Here is a 19,995-nt window from a genome sequence, read left to right as displayed (position 1 = left end):
CAAATTTGTAAAACCTCAAAAAATTTTGTATGGTGACCTTACAGGAGGTAATCCCCCTGCTTTCACAGGGAGATTACATGGCAACACCGCACATGAAAGATGCATACTTTCATATTTTAATGTTGCCAGCGCACAGAAAATACCTCAGGTTCATGATAGAGGGCAGACACTATCAGTTGAAAGTGCTACCTTTCAGCATAGCGTCGGCGCCAAGGGTATTCACGAAAGCAGTGGCAGCGGCCCACCTGTGCAGGTTGTCCATCCCAGTATACCCTTACCTCGACGATTGGCTCATAACAGGGGATTCCTACGAGACATGCTTCTCAAATACCCAAAAGACTGTAGACATTGTATTCCAACTGGGCTTCTCCATCAATGAGAAGAAGTCCAGTCTAGACCTCAGCCATGTCAAGCAATTCCTAGGGGCTCTAATTCGAACAAAGGACGGCCTCGTCTTCCCCTCCAACGAAATGGTCCAAAATATGATGTTTCAGATCCCTCAATATGTAGCCGGTCGAGAGGTGACGGTACGCAAGGCAATGCGTTTGCTAGGAATTATGGCGTCATGTATATGTTTGGTACCTCACGCGCGACTGCGCCCAATGCAAGAGTGGCTCAACAGCCAGTGGTGTCAGGCCAGCGGACAATGGGACGATCTAGTGGTGGTCTTGCAGGCCTTGGTTCTCTCGCTGCGGTGGTGGTCGAAGGAAAACCTCGTAATAGGGAAACCATTCACCACCCCCGCAGTGGAAGCCACTCTAACCACAGACGCATCCCTTACAGGATGGGGGGCTCACCCATCCCATCAGACTGCACACAGAGTTTGGACTCGAGTGTAGCGTCCAAACACGTACATTTGCTGGAACTAATAGCGGTCTTCAAAGCACTGAAAGCTTTCCAGGCTCACCTACAGGGGAAGACAGTACTGGTCCCCACAGACAGCACCACAGCCATGTACTACCTGAACAAGCGAGGGGGCACTCACGCTCCAGGACTGTCCCAAAACATCTGGAAGTGGGCTCTCAAACACATGTTCCTGTTGTCACAACACGTACCAGGGGAACTCAATCTGCTAGCAGACACTCAGCAGAGACTTCCCTCTGCCCACAGAGTACGAATGGCGATTACAAGAAGACATAGTCGCCGACGTTTTCACACAATGGGGCTTCCCAGAAATAGATCTGTTTGCAACTCTGGAGAACACCCAATGCCAAGATTACGCCTCCAGGTACCCCCAGAACCGCTCCAAGGGGAACAGTCTCTGGATACCATGGTCAGGGAAATTTGTTTACGCTCCCCCCCGTCCCCCCCCCCCCGAATCCCCTTCTCAACAAGGTAGTGCACAAGATGCACCAGGAACCAGTTACCATGATACTAGTGGCCCCTATGTGGGCCCGACAACCCTGGTTCGCTCACCTAATGGAAATGTCATTGTCTCCACCGGTGAATCTACCCTGCCCGTACAACATGCTGTCACAGGACAGGGGCAAAACGCACCCATGCCCACAGACCCTGAACTTAGCAGCCTGGCTCCTGAGGTCATAGAATTTGGACATTTGCAGCTCCCTCCAAGATGCATGGACATCCTTAAAGAAGCAATGAAACCGAACACTCGTTACTGTTACTCCAGCAAGTGGAAACGGTTCGTCATCTGGTGTAGAGGAAAGAGCATCAACCCTGTTGACTGCTCTCCCACACAGATTGTTCTTTACCTGACTCACTTATTAGACTCAGGGTTAGTCTTTAATTCTATCTAGCTGCACTTTCCGCATACACCACGTCTCAACATAAGGTCTCATGGTGGAAAGTTCCCTTATTAAAACCTTCATGGAGGGAGTAAAGAGGCTCCACCCTCCTATATCTAACCCAGCTCCCGGGTGGGACCTAAACGTGGTACTAACCAGGCTCATGGGGTCCCCCTTCTAACCCATGCACAAAGCAACACTTAAGAACCTCACTCTTAAAACCACTTTCTTAATAGCTATTGCCTTCATTAGGAGAGTAAGTGAACTACAAGCGCTCTCTATACTAGACCCCTCTGTAACAGTTCACAAGGATAAGGCGGTTCTACGCACACATCCTAGGTTTGCACCAAAATTAATTTCTAAATTCCATCTCAACCAGTCTATGGAACTACCAACGTTCTTTCAAAACCCATCAAGCTTGGGAGAAAAGAGTCTGCACACACTTGATGTGCGCAGAGCAGTCATGTTTTATATGGAAAGAACTAGACCACTGAGAAAGTTCTTTGTATCGGTGGCGGCAGGAAGAGAAGGAGATGCAGTTTCAAAGTCCACTATATCTATATGGATTGTCCAATGCATCACTCTGTTTCTCTCTTGCTAAGAGAGAACTACCCTTCAAGCCAAGAGCACATTCTACTTGAGGCACTGGGGCTTCCATAGCATTCATTGCAAATGTCCCTCTGGAGTCCATTTGCAAAGCGGCAACCTCGAGTTCTGTACACACCTTTACAAAACACTACTGTCTAGATGCCCATTCTAGATCTAATTCCCAGGTGCGACAAGCAGTATTAAGACATCTTATCTCTACTGTTCCTTCTCACAACCCACCTCCAACTCCGGGTACTACTCGCTCATCTATGCACAGCATGTGATTCTAAGCAGATTAACAAACATCAGAAGACATGCATTACTTACCGTAAAAGCATTTCTGATGATTGCATCTGCTTAGATTCACATGCGTCCGCCCCCCCCCCTTCCTCCCCGCTCGGATGGAAGGAACATAGACATATTATTACTTTCTCTCTTTTATGTACTCACACGGGCCTAAGAAGGCTCCCTCAGGGCGAGGAAAAAATACAAACAGAGGGACCTCGACGCGTGAAGGATGTTGGGCACACTGTCACTATAGGGATAGCATTACAGACACGCCTATGTCGACGTCCCCTTTTCGACTACAAAAAACAAAATGCAATACTCCGCAGTGACCACTGGATGTCGGACTATGCACAGCATGTGAATCTAAGCAGATACAATCATCAGAAATGCTTTTACGGTAAGTAATGCATGTCATACTCGGTTGGTGTGGGAGCACATCTTCTCCCATAAGTGGTCCGTGACCTCTAGACCCAGCTCGTCGGCCCATTCGGAGCGTGCTTTAGATAGATGGATTGGAGCGGCCCGTAGTAGCATCTTATACAGCGCGGAAACAACGCTGCGTATGCCGCCTGAGTTGGCAATATAGGCAATTTCCGGGGTGTCAAGAGGTTCCATGGGGAAAGTGGGCCATCGGGCACGTATAGCGGCGCAGAGCCTATAATATTGTAACAGTTAGAGTGCCAAACCAGTATGGCCTTGCCTCCAGGTCTGTGGCTCAATGAATTTCCCGTCGGGGAGCGAGGGGGGGGAAATCAGTTGGCGCCTGGTATCCTAGCATCCCCCACCGGTGGGCCAAGGCTGCATCGTGTGTGGGCTCCAGTCCAGGAAATCTCCATATGGGGAGCCATTTATAATATGGGTAAGTTGCATCGGCTGCCGTCAGTAGACGGCCCTAGGCCAGTAAGGTGTTTGCCACAGGGTCAATGGGGAAGTCCGGTGTATAGCCTCGGTGGAATACAAGTGTCATAATATTAACTTCAGCCGCAGCAAGGATTTCCATCTTGACGTGCGGATGAGTTGAGGAGCCTGGGTACCAGTAGGTGGCGAATTGGGCCTGTGCGGCCATCCAGTATTGTAATGGGTCGGGGGCAGTGAACCCCCCCGTTCTCATATGGCAGCGTCATCTCAGACCACTTTTTACGTAACGCCCCTGAGTGCCATAGGAACTGGGCGCATGATTTGTGTAGTTGTGTGAAGTATTGTTTCCCAGGCCAGATGTGTACGTTACTGAAGATGTATAGCAATTTGGTGACTAGGACCATCTTAATGAGGTAGAGCTTATCAGCATGTGATAGTGGGAGATGGCACCACCATGCCATTTTTGATTCAGCCAATAGTGCCACAGCCAGGTAGTTGTCTGCTAGCAGGGTGGATTTAGATAAAGACATTCGGACACCCAAGTACTTGATACCATTAGGAGACCAGCGGAGTGGATACTCGGACTGAGGTTGCTGAGTGGAGACGGTAAGCGGGAAGATCTCAGATTTAGAATAATTAATTGTAAAGCCCGAGTGGGTGCCACATGTTTTATCTCGTAGTACAGAGTCTAGATGGGTGGCAGGATCTCTAATATATAATACGTCATCAGCGTACAGGGATATTATCTCGGGAATCTTTCAAACAAATTCCCCTATGGGGATGGCGCGCTCTGATGTGATACGCCATTGGTTCTATCACCAGTGCAAAGAGGATTGGGGTAAAAAGAGCAGCTTGTCGAGTACCTCTAAAGAGTGTGAATAGTGTAGATGTTAGGGAATTGACCTGGACACGCCATCTGGGTAGTGTACAGCAGCTTAATGTACCCTTTCAGGTTGGGGCCTATCCCCATCATCTCTAAGACTAGCCACATGTATTTCCACGAGACCATATCAAATGCCTTTTGGGCATCAAGCATGACCGCGATGGCACTCGCGTCCTGGTCAATTCTGGCCATGACATTGAAGAGACGTCGGATGTTGTGTAGTGGATCTCCCAGGTACGAAGCCCCCCCTGGTCTTCGTGGACCAGGTGTGGCATAATCGGGAGGAAACGGTTTGCTATTACCTTAGCAAAGATCTTAGTGTCAATGTTCATGAGAGAGAGGGGCCTATATGAACCGCATTCGTCACTAGGTTTATTGGGTTTGAGCAGTAACATTATAACTGCTTCACCCAGGTATGTGGGAGAACAGATGTCCGCAGCGACTCATGCCAGGTCTCCAGCAGCTTGGGGGCGAGAATAGCCACGTGCTCCTGGTAGAACTCTGGGAGAGTCCATCAGGGCCAGGGGCCCTGCCCTTCTGGAGGTCCGAAATAGCTTTGACTATTTCGTCCAGCTGGATGAGTGAGTCCAATTGGTCATGGGTATTGGCGGAAATATGTCATAGGAATCTATTCAAGGAGGTTTCTCATGTGCTGTTCGTGTTCAGGGGGCAAAGCATACAGATTAGTGTAGAACTCAGTGAAGATGTCCAATATCGGCTGGTCCGACCATTGTGGTACCCCTTGCACATCCTTGACCGACGCTATTTGGGCCTGTCCCCCTTCCCCTCTTATTAATTTTGCCAGTGTTCTACCTGGTCTCTCACCCTCCCCGTATTTACGAGCAGCCTGTGGGTGACTAAAATATCGAGCCTCCGTCATGGCGTGCGTGTGGAACACCTAGAGTTCCTCAGTGATTTGAGCAAGTTTGGCAGGGTTGGCTGCTGACGAGCAACCCTGTTCCAGTTCGCGCAGTTTGGATTCAGAGCGATTAAGGTAATTTCGTATGGTCTTCAACACCCCCGCCTCCCTGGAAATGGACATCCCCCTGATGTATACCTTGAAAGCATCTCAGCGGACACCAGCAGTGGTAGCATGTAGGGAATTGCATTCAAAGAAGGTCTCGGTGTCCGCAAATATGTCCGCCTTAAAGACTATGTCGAGGAGGGCCTCAGACTTGAAGCGCCAGGTGGGCACCGGAGCACCTAACTCTACGGACAGGGTGATCGGGGCATGGTCGGACAATGTGCGGGCGAGTATCTGCGCTTCGCTAGTCTTTCCCATCAGGGTGCTAGATACTAGGAAAAGGTAGATTCTGGAGGAACTATCGTGAACGGTAGAATAGTAAGTGTATTCACGTGTTTGAGGGTGGAGGGACCTGCAGGGGTCCCGGATGTCCAGTGATGCAATGTGTATGCGTAGCCTGTGTGCAGCTTGTGATAGAGGTCTGGGTGCAGTTCCGGTCCTATCCAAGTCGGTATCGAGAATTAAGTTCATATAACCTCCCCAGATGACCGGAATGCCCACATATCCCAGGAGTATAGAGGCGATGTCATAACAAAATCTTGGGTGTTCACGTTGGGACCATAGGTATTAACAAGAATGTATTCCCTGTTCACTATTGTGCAACATAAGACAATATACCTGCCCTCAGGATCAACGTAGTCCTTATGGAGCGTGAACTTAATAGATTTATGTATCAAGGTTTGCACTTCCCTAGCTTGTGTAGAGTAGGACATGTAGAATCTGTTAGGCCCCCAGGATGGTGCAATATGCTTCGCCAAATCGCCCGTGGAGTGCGTTTCCTGCAGCATAAGTATTTTAATACTGTGTCTTTGGGCGTAAGCCATGATTTTACGAGACTTGGTGAAGTTACTAAGCCCCCGGACATTCCAGGACCTTATCTTGGTAGGCATTTCGATGATCTAAGGTACATCCCAACTGGGATGTGTGCCCCGACATAGTCTGAAATACCGTCTCTCTGCCGTTTCCAATAAAACTTCCCCGAACAGTGACCTCCCCCCCCCCCCCCCCACCACCACCCTATCATAGCTGTGAGTGATCCCGTCCACCCTTCTCCCATAATCAACAATCTAACTAGGTGATAGCTGGCCCATCCCAACATGGATTGCCTATGCTATGGGCCCAATGGGGACCAAGACATAACAATACCCCTACAGTGGTCATTGCAACCGCAGCGGGGAGTGCTGTTGCCGTGCATCCGACCAGAGCAAGAATATTTAAGTACCGAGAATGGTACTGTGAATCGGCAGTATAAACATCACAACACGTTTTACCAATGTACCAACATATGCGGTTTCTCCAAAATGAAACTGGGGTAGCTATGGGTATGAGCCAGCTCTTTACAAATGTCTCAAGTAGGTCAGAGCCCGGCAATAAGTAGAAGTACATGTAGAAATAGTACTATGTCAGTACAGTACTATGTGAGCTCCCGGTGTCAGTACAAATAATAGAGCATACCTAGTTGAAGTAATAACAGTGCATGTGAGGAGGAAGCAGTGACGCCAGCCCCGCCGCCAATTCAGCGACTCAGGCCGCCGGAGCAGAGTTTCACCCTATCGGTACATCCCATGGTGGAAGGCAGTGTCTACCCAATGAGAGAACAGTATATAACAGGAGCGAATTACGATAGCGCAGATTAGTGAGACAGTGGGCATTGGGCATTGAAGTATCACTACGTGGGTCATTATATCAGGAGATGTCAACACTGGAGGGGAACCCTCCACGGCTGTGTGGGCCAGCGAGACACCTCTCGACACATTTCCAAATCATAGTATAGAGAGCAACAAGTCAGCACTGTTATCTGCCTAGGCATTAAGGGATATTTGTTACCGAAAAACCTGGATGGGATAGAAGCAATCGGTTTATAATTAGTCATTATCCATGAGGTCCTCGGCCGAATTATTGAGCGGTATCTGAGCCTCTATAAACTTTACCGCCTCATCAGGGACTGTGAAAAAGTACAGCTTCTCCCTAAAGGTGAATTTGAGGCGTGCTGGAAACAGGATTGCGTAGGGGATGTTAAGCTCCCTTAACATCTTCTTTACACTGAGGAACTGGCGTCGCTCCTGCTGTACCCCCACAGAGAAGTCAGGGAAGATCCAGATAATCTGGGAGCCAAGACGTAGTTCACCCTTATCTCATGATAGACGGAAGTATAAGATCCCTGTCTCTGTAACTCAGAATTTTAGCAATGATGGGTCTGGGGAAGTCTCCGGGCTTGGGGCGAGGAGATAATGTGCAGTGGGCACGCTCAACAGTGAAAAAGGGGGACAGTTCGGGGTCACCAAGTAATTCTTTGAGTAGGTTCTAGACTGCCAACTCGGCATTCATATCGTCCAGCTTTTCGTGGAAAGAGGCAAAGTTCTTAGCCATGAACTCCATCATTGGCGCAAGATCAGGGGCCGGCATATCTGAGGGCAAAGCAGGTTCCTCCTGGCAAGCTGATGAGTGACCCAACTCAGGTCTGGGAGCTGCTTTGGCAAATTTATCCATGGCGCCCACCTTATTGGCTCCACGGAATCTGCTTGACATCTCAGTACGGTGGCAGAGCGGCCAAGTACAAGTATATGGAGTCCAAGCGTGCAGCCTGAGTTAGGCCAAGTAATGTGCAGAGGCTGTCACAGTTGGCGCCTGGAGTCAGGGCATGGGCAGAGCAGGGCAGGGGGCCCCAGCGAGAGTCGACTCATCAGCCGCTGGGTGGCCGGTGGGGCTGTACCCAGGCGTCGGAATTGTATAGCAGTATGTCCCACTAGGCAGACCTCAACCCAGGTGAATGGAAGCACCGTAGAGGCGAAACAGCGATGTAGTAGCCAGCCCCAGCTGCATACCGAAGGAGGCAATGGAGTATATCTGTTCTGTCCTGCCCCCAACACCCCGCCCCCAAAGCCGGCACAAGCACACCTCTATATCCCTGAGGAGGATGAGCTGTAGTGGTCAATAGGACGGTGGAGGTAGGAGAGGAAAATTGGGTGTACCATGAAGATGTTAAAGATGTGGCCCAAGAGCAAAGAGGTTCCGTACCTGGCCGGTGGTTGTGAGTAACGTGGAGATGGTGCCAGCGCAGCGGGCTACGGCAGGGGAGTTCCACTCAGCAGCAGATTAAGTTCTGGCCCAGAAGGTCCCGGCAAGGACACTACAGAGTGCTGCGGGCCAATTAGGCGCAGCTATGCAGCCAGGGGTATGGTCAAGATGGATGGATGGATGGATGGATGGATAGTGTCTAGCTGTAGCTTCAGTGCGGCAGGCAGGCTAGGGGCCAGCCAGCATCCAACTACCCCAGCAGGAGGGCAGGGGGCGGAGATAGAGACCCAGCTGGACAACGGCACACATCCGCTAGGGTCGCCAGTCCATCCGCAGGCAGGTGTACAAGTGTGGTAGTATGGCCAGAGCAGTCACTGAACCTAGAATGGATAGAGGTGGGAGCCAAACACCACTTATGAGTATGGACCGTGGTTATCATGATTGTGATGAGAGATTCACTGACAACCCTTAGTTGAGGCATGAGAAGCAGTCCTCCGTGAGTCCCCATGAATCTGTTTGGGTATGAATGGTCAGTTCCAGCTGGTGAGGAGGCGCAGCAGGGACTGCAGGGGTATAGATGCCCAAGGGTGGGGCTAAATAAAGGATCGACAGTGCCGGCTAGGTCGTCCTGCAGACGTTCTGTAAGTATGAGGGGAGCAGTCCAGCAGGATCCTCTGAGATCATCGGTGAGGTATGCACTGCACTAATCATGTGTCATGATGCCTACCCCCGGGCATCCGGATCGAGTCCATCAGGCCGGGAGCAGGCATCCAGATACTCATTAAAACCCCAACAGCCCTGGCTAGGGGCTTTTTGGATTCAGTCCTCATAGACGCCAGGCTCATAGACTTTACTTACCTTATGCAGACCATGCTGCAAATGAGTCCAAGCCAACGTGAGGCCTGGATGGGACTATTGTATTACAGGGACTATTTTTTACTCGGGTGTGGTTCTGGGGAACTTCTTACCTGGGACTACTTTGCAGGCTATTTGAACCACGCCCGAACAGCAGCTCATGCTTTGTGTTATTCTGCATCCAGCAGCTTAATGCTCACCGTGTCTGCAAGTCAGCATCCAGTCTTCTGACACGCCCGCCTCGAATCCGGAGCTCCTAGACAAAAGGAAAAGAAAGGAGAAGAGGTTAGATTACGGACATTATTTGATTCCTTACCTGATTCCGGACCCAGCACATCTCCGAGCCTGGAAAGGACATTATTTCAGCATGCGTCGCTTCGCCAGCAGCAGCGCCGCGTTATACTCACCAGTCCACCGCATCTTTCAACTCGGCGCTGCCTCCATCATTTTCTTCGTCGAAACCCAGCACCTGGGGGGAAAACAAAAGGAATAGCAAGGTGAGCTGAGAAAACCGACAAAGACAATCTCTTTGCCACCATAGGCTTACCTGCTTTACCACCGGAGGTATTATCCTTTAATTCGCCGCATCTTTCTATGCCGCACCTATAAAGGGAGAGAAAACAGCAAGTTAATCTCGTGCAACTTTTACCGGACAGTGTTTGGTAATACAGACTCTTACCTGAACACCATCAGCTGCCTCCAGGCAATATTCTTTTGGACCCAGCTGCAACCTAACGAGGGAATGGAACAAGAGTGAATATCGGACATATTGAACTCTTTGAACTTTATAGACATTGGAGTCAATATTCCTCCGGAACTCCTCCAGTGCCTTCAAACTAGTGAAGTAACTGGTATCTACGCGCCCCTGCATGCCATGCAGGATGGAGAGCACATCATTTAAAAACATAAGGAGAATACTTCTACGAGTCCAGCAGACAAGATTAGGCGGGCCAGTCCAGACTGTCATCTCTTCACTACGCATCACGTTGGAGACCGCAGCTGTCCGGGTCCAATCGACGCCCTTGTGGGAACCAGGTGAGCGTAACATCATGAATCTAGAGCGACTGCGTTATAGCGTGGCAGGGACATCGGGGGGAAGCCAGAAGCCACACAGAGAAGGAAAGCGGGGCCTGGCAACTGCATTGGCAGGCTCCCAGTATTACCATGCGTGGCCAGACCCACCTCCAAACCTGTGTGGCTCAACAATCCGACCCGTCTCGGCGGCCCAGGGGGGCGGTCGCAACGCCCTGTGCTGCGCCAGAGCCAGTTGTGGTTGCCGCAGAGGGGGGCCCAGCTGCAGCCCAGGTAGACACCGGGGGCTGCAGAGAGCTTCAGGACCCCTGCCGCAGTGCACCACGACACCCGTCCAGAGCGTGGAGACTGATGGCGTGCCATGGGAGCATCAGGGTAGCAGCTTATTGAGGCACATCCGGTATGGCAAGGGCCGCGCAGCGCCGACCCCAGGCGCGGCCCCCCAGCGGCAGGCAGGCCAAGGCAGTCAGTCCAGCCGTGGTTTCAGCCCGCTGGGGGCGGCAGGGATGGCACCAGCAGCTGTCAGGAGATAATGGCCAAGGTATGTGATAGACATCCCCAGGCTGCAGATCCAGTCCGGCCACAGTGCTGGGGGCAGATGGTCCAGCCCCTCACGTCCCCCGTCTCTCATCTCGAACCGCCCACCGACCAGGCCAGAAAGAATAATCAATTGCAATTGGACATCATGGCTCCGATTTTCTTTGGGGTTTGGGAGGAGAACCCTCAGGACATATGCTGCACACAGGAAAGGCTTTGGTAGTGCGGTAAGTGAATCAGCCGCCGATGCTGGTGGATAAGTGTCGGCAATGCGGGGAGCTCGGTGGCTAAGCGCCCATTTTCAGGCTGCCCAACAGTGGCCCCCGCTCAGCTGTCTTTTAAAGCCAAACGGGCCCCCTGGATTGGTACAGGCTAAGCCCACCTTAATGAACCAATCCTGGGTCCCCACCAACAATATTCAGTGATGCTTCAGGTCCGAATCAGAGCAGCGCTTGGCAACAGACAGGGGAAAGATGACAACATATACCCACCCATCTTCCAGTCTGCTGTACAGAAGTGTCTACCTAATTAACTGAGCACTATGCAACATGGGCCTCCTTTTGAAGTAGGGGGGTTGCAGATAGACTTTCGTCTCCTACAATTCATACTTTCCTGCTTTGAAAGGAGTGGTTCCAGACAGGACATTCACTGCCCTTTCATACCAAGGAGAGGTTTTATTACGAAGTTGACACATTGCACTATAAAGAGGTGTTGGTCTCTAGTCTCCATTGTCACTTCCTGCACCCAGGACTTCGCCGAGGCCTGCTAATTAATTCAGTATTTGCCACCACCAGCAAGGTGTAACAATGGAGATGCAAATCAATGGGGCCTTGAAATGCTAATCATGCTGCCCACGGCCAGAGGCTTTTGATTTACCCACAGCTGTCGGGTGTCAGCTACAGATGACAGGGGAGAGCGGAGCTGGTAATATTTTTCTGCTGTGCGGTGAGCGTGGAAAATATGTGCGGGAATGACCCCACATATTTTCGAAGGTTAATCTCCCATCATTCATTCTTTTTAAATAAACAAAAAATCAAAGAGCTCAGGCGAGCACACTCTCCCTGTTCAGATGGTCGAATTCCTCACAAGGGTCTTGAGAAAAGGGCTGGCTATACAATCATGAACAAGGAGACATGAGATCACGCGTTTGCGCCCCTTGGGTGGTGCTTGAATAAACCTGACTAATGGTGGGGTGCATATTAACATAATGGGAGGATTTAAGGCCACCTTAAAAGGCAGCAAGTCATAGCTGCGTTTGTGTTTACAAGATGCTGATGCCTGCTTGGGTGGTATCGGCAGTGACCTCAGAATTGTCTTTGGTCTGTTGGGTCAATTGCTGATGCTAGAGGAGGGAAAGGAGTTGAAGCTTGAGGGTAACTACGAAGGGATCTTCTCAAAGATTTCATGCTGACTTAAGGGCATCCAGCACATGAGACTGAAGGAGATGCTGTGGTGGCGTGAGGAAGGTTCCCAGAGGTCTGTGCAAAGACCTAGCTAAAGAGCTGATTGCTATGCATACTTAAGGGGTTATTTAGACTGTAGAACCCTCAGAATTAGTTTCACCCGTTGTGGCACGCAAACCCACAGGTCAGATCAAACTACGTAGTTTGAACAGTTTTGTGGTAGTAGACCGATTCCTGTTGCCCAACGTTGGAGAGATGGGGAGCATAGTGGGGGAGGCAGGAGTATTTAGCGCCTTGGAATTTGCATCAGCCTACCACTAATTCTGGCTACACCCCATCTCCTGTAAATTCACCACTTTCCTCACACCGGAGCGTACCTTTTAGTTCAGGAGGATGTCTTTTAGCATAGTTTCCGCTGCTGCATTATTACACCGCATCATGCATGCTCTGTTCGGGAAAACTAGTATGGTTTTCTGCTTACTGTACGTCATCTTGGTGTTTGGGAAGATGAGTGAACATGACAAGAGATTGGACCATGTGCTCAAGGTGTGATAAGTCAGAACACGACTCGGACCAGAGGAGGTGTGCTTCCACACTATCCCTATTGCTATAGGGAGATACCCTGCCCAACAACGTAAACCTAAGGGGGTCCTTGTCAGTCAAAAATAAAAAATAGTGCTCTGTCCAAACCGATCTGCTAACTGGCCCTATAACTTAACAAAATGTAACAGGAAAGATGGGGGGTACCCTGTATGCGTGGGTATCTTGGGAAAGTCTCTCCAAGTATTCCAGGGGCCTTCCCCTGTAAGTAATTGCAGTATTCAAATGGGCTTTCAGTACAGTTCTTCTCAATCATTTGTATCCCAAAGTTTCTCCACAATGCCACACAGGCAGTCTGCAGTTTATGACAAAACAAAGGTTTTCAATAGGAGGGATGAATCCCTTACCCTTCTCCACATATCTGGGCTCTTTATCACATTCAAACTTGGTTGCCTCTATGCTTCCCACATGTACTTCCTTCATTCATGTATATTGTTCCCCTTGCCGTAGGTGGAGAGATATTTCCCTGGTTTCTCTCCTCCAGGTGTCTGGGCATTTCTTTTGTTACTTTAATGTTTATTTTTTTTTCCAGTAACATCCAATATGATAAATCTGCAACAAATAATTGTCAACATGACCCCCCTTTCCCAGTCTGCCCCCCAGCATAATTTTACTTCTTACTCTTGCAAACAATAATATAAACAAACAATGGAACACAAGTTGCTCTTTCTTGAGGTGCTGTCTAGTATCCAGGTCATAGCACTTTCAATAGGTTTTCATGTAAGGCCCCCTGACAGTCAGCAAAGGCATCTACGTTAACCTCTGCCTTCAACCTACAGCATACACTGGCTTCCCCGCTCATCTCCCACTCAGCCACAGGCTTCGTAGTCCTATAATTATGATAATTCATTGTTTACATGTTTGTTTTGCGTTATCAACCCATGGTGCATCATTTATATTGCTGTTTACACACATCCCAAGATATTTGACCTTTGTGACACACTTTAGCACTTTGTTGTTTAGGCGCCATTTTGGTTCCTGACTTTTGATTACTTTTTTTGTCTGACTGAGATCCTGCAAAATTAGTACTTCTGATGTAGCAGGGTTTTTTTGTTTTTTGTAACATAAGTCTCAAATACTTCTAATTTGCGTGTTAAACCAATTGGCGTCAGGTCAAGTAGGGCAATATCGTCGGCGTACAGCAGTCGATTTACTGCTTTGCCATTGATTTTTGGGGGATAAGAATTGATGGCTCTAAGAGCTTCTCCGATGTCTGACAGGAATGAACAGAAAAGGGTAGCCGCCAATGGGCATCCCTGTTTTACACCATAGTTGGTCGCGATTGGTTGACTAAGTGTTCCAGCATTGTCCAGTCTGATCTTAATGACTGTTTTAGTGTGCAATTCTTTGATGGGTTGCAACAGGTTTTCCAGGCACTTCCATTTTCTCATTTTTCTCCAGAGCAGTTCTCTGTCCACGGTGTCGAATGCGCTGGATAAATCAACAAACGCTATGTAGATTTTTCTGTTTTGTTATATTGCTTCCATCTTTAGGAAATGTATTAATGTTAGATTAAGGCCACAGCCAACACCTTTCACAAAACTAGCTTGACGTGGGTCAAATCTCGCAGTTTCTTCAATCCACTTCAAAAGTTGACATTGTAGCTGACTTGCAAAGATTTTTCCTACCACGGTAAGGAGTGCAATCGGTCAGTAGTTTTTTGGCTGTGTTCTGTCCCGTTTTTTTAAATATGGGGACAACGATTGCACTCCGCCATGACATCGGGATTCTTCGATTCCGTAGAATGGATGCAAACAAAACATAACAGAATTTGGCCCATAGTTCTGGTTGTTGTTAGTTGCTGAATTGTCAGGCCATCTGGTCCAGGAGCTCTTGATGTGCTAAGTCTCATATTTCTTAAGATGTCATCCTTTTCGATCGTAATAGACCAAGCGTTTACAGGCTCTTGTTGTGTAATCACTATACCGAAATGCTGTTCAGCAAAGAAAATAACGTGGTCAACCCGCATTTTTTCCGATAACATGTTATTTATAAGCGCTCCTTGAGGTACATATACATCGTTCAACAAATTCCAAAGGGAGCTTGTATTTCTTTTAGTTGGTCTCCATCAACTCAGCATCCTGTTGAATCATTACGGATCTATGGCTGATTAACCAGTTCTTGTAGGTTTGTTTTGCTTGTTTTTTTTTAGTCTGAGAGCTTCTTCAGCTGGATAAGTTTTAGCGATTCTTATTGCTTTATTTAGGACTTTTTTTTTTTGTTTGCCATTTCATGGCCCCACACATGACTTTTTTTGAAGTCAGAATTTGATTACGTAGTGCTTGTTTCCCGATATGCATCTAGGAGCGCAGTATATTCCGGTCTCTCTGGGTCATGCTTATTCTCTAATGATGTTAGTATGTCACGTATGTTGTTCTCGTCTAGCCGGAGACGATTTCGCCCTGGTACCACGACTAAGTGCTCCAGTTTAGATAGTTCTCTCTTTTTTTTTTCATTTGATGTACTTTCAGTTGAAGTTTTAGCATGCAGTGATCACTTTGATCCATGTTGAAAACTTGTAGTTTTTCGACCTGGGTTCCCCGTCTCCCAGTGGCAAACATGTAGTCAATAGTTGACTTTTGTTGATTTCTTTGTCAGGTAAAGTTAGCTGGAACGTCTCCACGGGTGTTTCCGTTTAGCATCTTGAGATTCCATACTATTTCATGCATCCATGCTTCGGCCATTACTGCCTTATTTGTATGCTGGTATTCTTTGGAGGGTGGGTTCTGTTTTAGTAGGCAATTTATATTTAGATCTCCAAAAATCAGAATATTCACATCTGCCTCTTTGCAATAGATTTCGCTTAGAATTTCAGAGACTTGGGAGATAAATCTTTCTTGACGGGTAGCGCCATGTTGCCAGTATAAATTCATTACCACCAAGGTCTTACCGATTTTCTTCGCATGCAACGGTAGAGAAATCTTAACTACTTGAATGTATGGTGATCCATTTTTATGGAGGACAATACGTGCACAGCTTTTAGCTCTTACCAGGGTTAAAAGGCCGGACATCGGCCTGCCCTTGACGTCCTTGATAGCTGGATTAAAAGCGGTCTCAAATCCCTCGGCTATCGGATTTTCCAAAAGCCATGTCTCCTGGAGACAGACAATATCTATGAGTCCAAGTTCTTTTGATTTCTCTCCAAAAAGATGGGTATGTCCTTGTATTCCAGGATGCTATACAGAAATGTTCCCAGTGGCCGGTCGCTAGACGTTAGCTCTCATTTACCCTGTTGAGCATTTTCGCCACCCAGGTCCAGTTTTGCTCATTACAGGCATCTAAGGTGGTATTTCCGGTTGACGTATTGGTCTGTGCGATGGTGATCAAGTCTCTTTCAAGATCCCATCTCTTTCTATTATCACCACCATTTTCAGAATCCGATTTCAAGGTCAACAGGTTACCTTCTGTAAGTAACTTAGCGTCATTACTTTCGACTGCCCCAGGCACAGGGCGCAACTCTCGTCGCATTTGTAGTTCATGCCACATTCCTTCACTTATTTCAGTAATGTCGAATCCCAGTGAATTTATTTGGATACAGGACTCCAACAAGGAATCTCTGATAATTTTGGATGCAATGTGCAGAATTACACAATCGGTCAGCTTTTCTTCTTCAAATTCGACAGTTTGAATATCTTCCGAGATTAGTCCTCAGTTGTGGTATGTGGTGAAAAAGGGTGAGGACATTTTTCCTGTTTAGGATCAGTCCATCTTTTTTCTTTTTGAATTCGTTCCAACCGTACAAGATATTTCCCAATTTTTTTTTTGCATTTGATGCCTGCCGGTGACACCTTTGGAGACTTGTAGTTTCACCTTTTGCCTAATGAATTGATGACTTTTCTTTTTCCTTATGTAGATCAAAAGCTATCTTTTTTGATCTTGGAGAATCTCCATGTTTATTTAGGTCATAGTGCTCGTTTATAGTTGAGTGACTTCGTTTGGCAGATGCAATATTTTGCACTTTTGGGCAATTAGCCGCCTCAACTAAAGCTCTTCTAGCACCCAGGGTAAGGAATTGGTCAGTTTCTTGTCAGTTTCTTGTCAGTTTCTTGTCGGTAGCTTTCATAGAAGGAACATTACTTTTGCTAGCTACAAACTTAACGCATATTCTGGTGCTGATTTCTGCCTGTTCAGTGTGAGGAGAACTAGAATCTATGTTAATTGGAAGATTTGGCAGACTATTAACCTATTGAACTATTCGGAATCATGTGGCTCACTCACTTCGATATGTTCCTCTTCGCACTCGCTTGATTTGTACGTAGACAAATCCAAAAGATCCATTGGAATGCTGTCACCAATTCGAAAGATCCTCTGGTTTACTTGTCATTTGCATATTCAAAGTAGGGGCCTCATTACAATTTGGTCCAGTGTTCGTTTTTTTTACACAGATATTATCTTTGGTAGTAATACTGAAGACTTTGATGTTCCTCAGAAATGATCTGACATTCGCTTGTTGTGATTTTCTTTTTTTTTCAAATTTTTTGGTTTTTTTTCTCCAATAAGACAGTAGTTGAGACTTTTTTTGTAGGTTCCGCTTTTTTTGGTCTAAATATGGGGAACATTTTACCCTCCGTTAGAGTAGCTTCTACCTGCGGCTTTTCTCCGGTACATATCTCGGGTCGATTTCCGGGAATGGCTTGGGTAGCCATCTGGTCCATCGGATTGCCCATGAGTCCTTCAGCATTCGCAGAGGTGGAGGGAAGACATTCTCATGCGTCAGGAACATTCAGAGAGATAGAGAATGGGCTTTCACTTGCGTTTTCTTGCGTCAACACATTCAATCAATGTTGTTCAGGAGTAATTTCAGAGATTAGTCTGATCGGTTTTTCCTGCCCCGTAGGTTGATCTTGATCTCTCACAGCTACTTCCTTTGAGTGCCTACCTTCTCCTCCACAGGATGTTGCCTGATTAGCTTCCTTTGTCAGGATTTCAACATTAGATATGTGTTTCATTTTGTCCTTTCGTTTTAGCGATTGGCCTACATCCGTTGAATCTCTGGTTAGGTCAACATCATTTGGCTCGTTATTTTATTTCTGTGGCAATTAAGTCCTTCGTATTTCGAACTGAGTCATTTTCTAGTTGTTTGGCAGATTTACAGCCTGCTAGCTCGCCTGGAGCCATGTTACTGACAGTAAGATCCTGATCTGAATTCACTGGGTTTGTAGAGTCAATTCTTTTGCATTTTCAGAAGGGCAATGGCTTCACGAACAACTTCCGTGAACAGCCGTTTATCTGCTGCACTGTTTTTGGTGTGTTCTAGCATAATTCTTACGTTTGCTTCAAAGTTGGAATTGCCAATTGTCATTGCTAGTTTGCTGGAGGCCATTTCCTGCTCCACTGATATTTTTGAGTTCAATAGAGCTAGCAGTGTTTGATCTTTTATGTTTTCATTTAACTGCTCATAGAGTTTGGTGAAAGGCGCCATTGTTATAGTGAGTGCTGCCATTATCATGTGATTCAGATTTTTGCTGAGCTTGTTAGAGATTACAGGCCAAAGCTTCAGATGCGTTTAAAGACTTAAGTTCCAGTAAGGCTTGCGCAGGTATGCGAGGTTGTCTGATGTTAGTATGTATTACCAGCATATCCTCATCCACATCACTTTCAGATGAGTGTGATGTAGAAGAGTCCTCGATTGTAAGGTTCCGGCGTTCTGTTTGAATCTTCATGGAGTGCCTTTTTTGAGAGACAGTCAAGTTCTCGTCCGAGCTGGACAGCAATCTTCGTCTTTTTACAGGGGGTTTGGGGACTAAGATCACACTATCATTCACTTTGGTGAAGCGATCAGGAGCCTCCAGTTCTTTACAAATGTTGTCATTAACTTGGTATAGTGAGGGTCTCACACCTTTGTCCTCTTTATCATTATTGTCCTCTTTGTCTTCTTCACCATTAATCGCTTGTACTCTGCTGATTTCCAAGTCTGGCATTAATTGCAATGATCTCTTTCAGCACTTTATCCACGTCTACAATTGAACTGCGTCTGAGTCTTCATTCATAGGGCTCTTTGGACTCTCAGGTACTGTAGGTACCACATGGGACAGATCTACACAGTTTCCCGAGTAATTGGGGGGCGTCAAATCCACGCCATCTGCATCATACTGGGTCTTATTTTTTGACTTGGGCAAGAGCTGTATGGCTCGAGAGGCTAATGCTTGTAGAGGCAGGACCTTAAGTTGGTCACACTTCTTTTTACTGCCAAAGCTGGATGAGCCTCCAGTCACGTTCTACTTAACACCCGGAATGAAACAATGTGTTCCAGTGGCAGTGTATTCGGGGCTGGCTGTAAAAACGTTACAGGCAGAGGTGAGGCTGTCGGGGCGGAGATTGCATTCTTGCCGATCCCATTGGTTTCCAAAATATCTAGCAGTGGGAGTGCTGGCAGTGCAATCCTAAAAGGTGTCGGTTGTGAGTGAGGAGACAGAGGGACAGGACATTGCACAGGACACGGTGCAACTTACCAGGGAGCTCACACTGGGTCCAATCCTCTCTCCAGCACTTCGAGCTAGGAATCATCTTTGTCGCCATGTGAGAGGAGGGCCCGGCCCCTCCTTCCCCCACATCCCAGCCTCCGAATCAACACAAGTACAGGCACGCGCTCCAGACACGCAGTAGCAAACGAAGTCTGGAGAGAAGGCTGTTGTAGCTACAATACTAGGCGTACAAGCCGCCTTTGTTTGAGTCCCAATTGCCATGCTGCTCGGGTTGCACTCCAGTGCACCCCGAGCAACACGAACAACACTCTGCGCACTCCGCATCGCTCCGCGACGGGGGCAGAGTTTTTGTGAGGAATGGACTTCCTCAAGCAACGAAGTGTACAGGCAGCAAACTCCTCGTTCAGTCAGCAGGGTCTTCACATGAACAACACTCTGCGCACTCCGCCACTCTCTTAAATATTAGTCTGCCCGTCATGATTAAGACTTTATATATTCTCGATGGGATGCCCTTTCTACTAGCAGAAATGTCTACAACTTTCTCAAACAGTGTTAAGTCTCTAGAATGATTCTCGCCACACTTCTGTTCAGAGAGAATATTCTTTTAAGGCAAATGTAGTCGGAAATTGCAATAGAATCGCTGCCCAAAGTGTCTCGTCTCCTCACATTCCACTAATCTTCCCCCGTAAAGCTTTCCCCAGCCCTTTCCAGCCCTCTGTTAGACCATTGTTGAGAGCCT

The 19,995-nt window shown here is 47.7% G+C and overlaps 1 protein-coding gene across 1 annotated transcript in view; it reads left to right on the top strand.

Moving 5' to 3' along the window:
• The window catches only part of ZYG11B (zyg-11 family member B, cell cycle regulator), a 682,105-nt gene that overhangs the window by 309,958 nt on the left and 352,152 nt on the right, over positions 1–19,995 (top strand). The window lies entirely within an intron of this gene.

The sequence above is a fragment of the Ambystoma mexicanum genome, chromosome 1q, assembly GCF_040938575.1.
Source record: "Ambystoma mexicanum isolate Mex_15411 chromosome 1q, UKY_AmexF1_1, whole genome shotgun sequence".
Classification (NCBI taxonomy): Eukaryota; Metazoa; Chordata; class Amphibia; order Caudata; family Ambystomatidae; genus Ambystoma; species Ambystoma mexicanum.
Note: the sequence above shows the minus strand (reverse complement) of the source record. Positions and strands in the feature narration are given on the sequence as shown.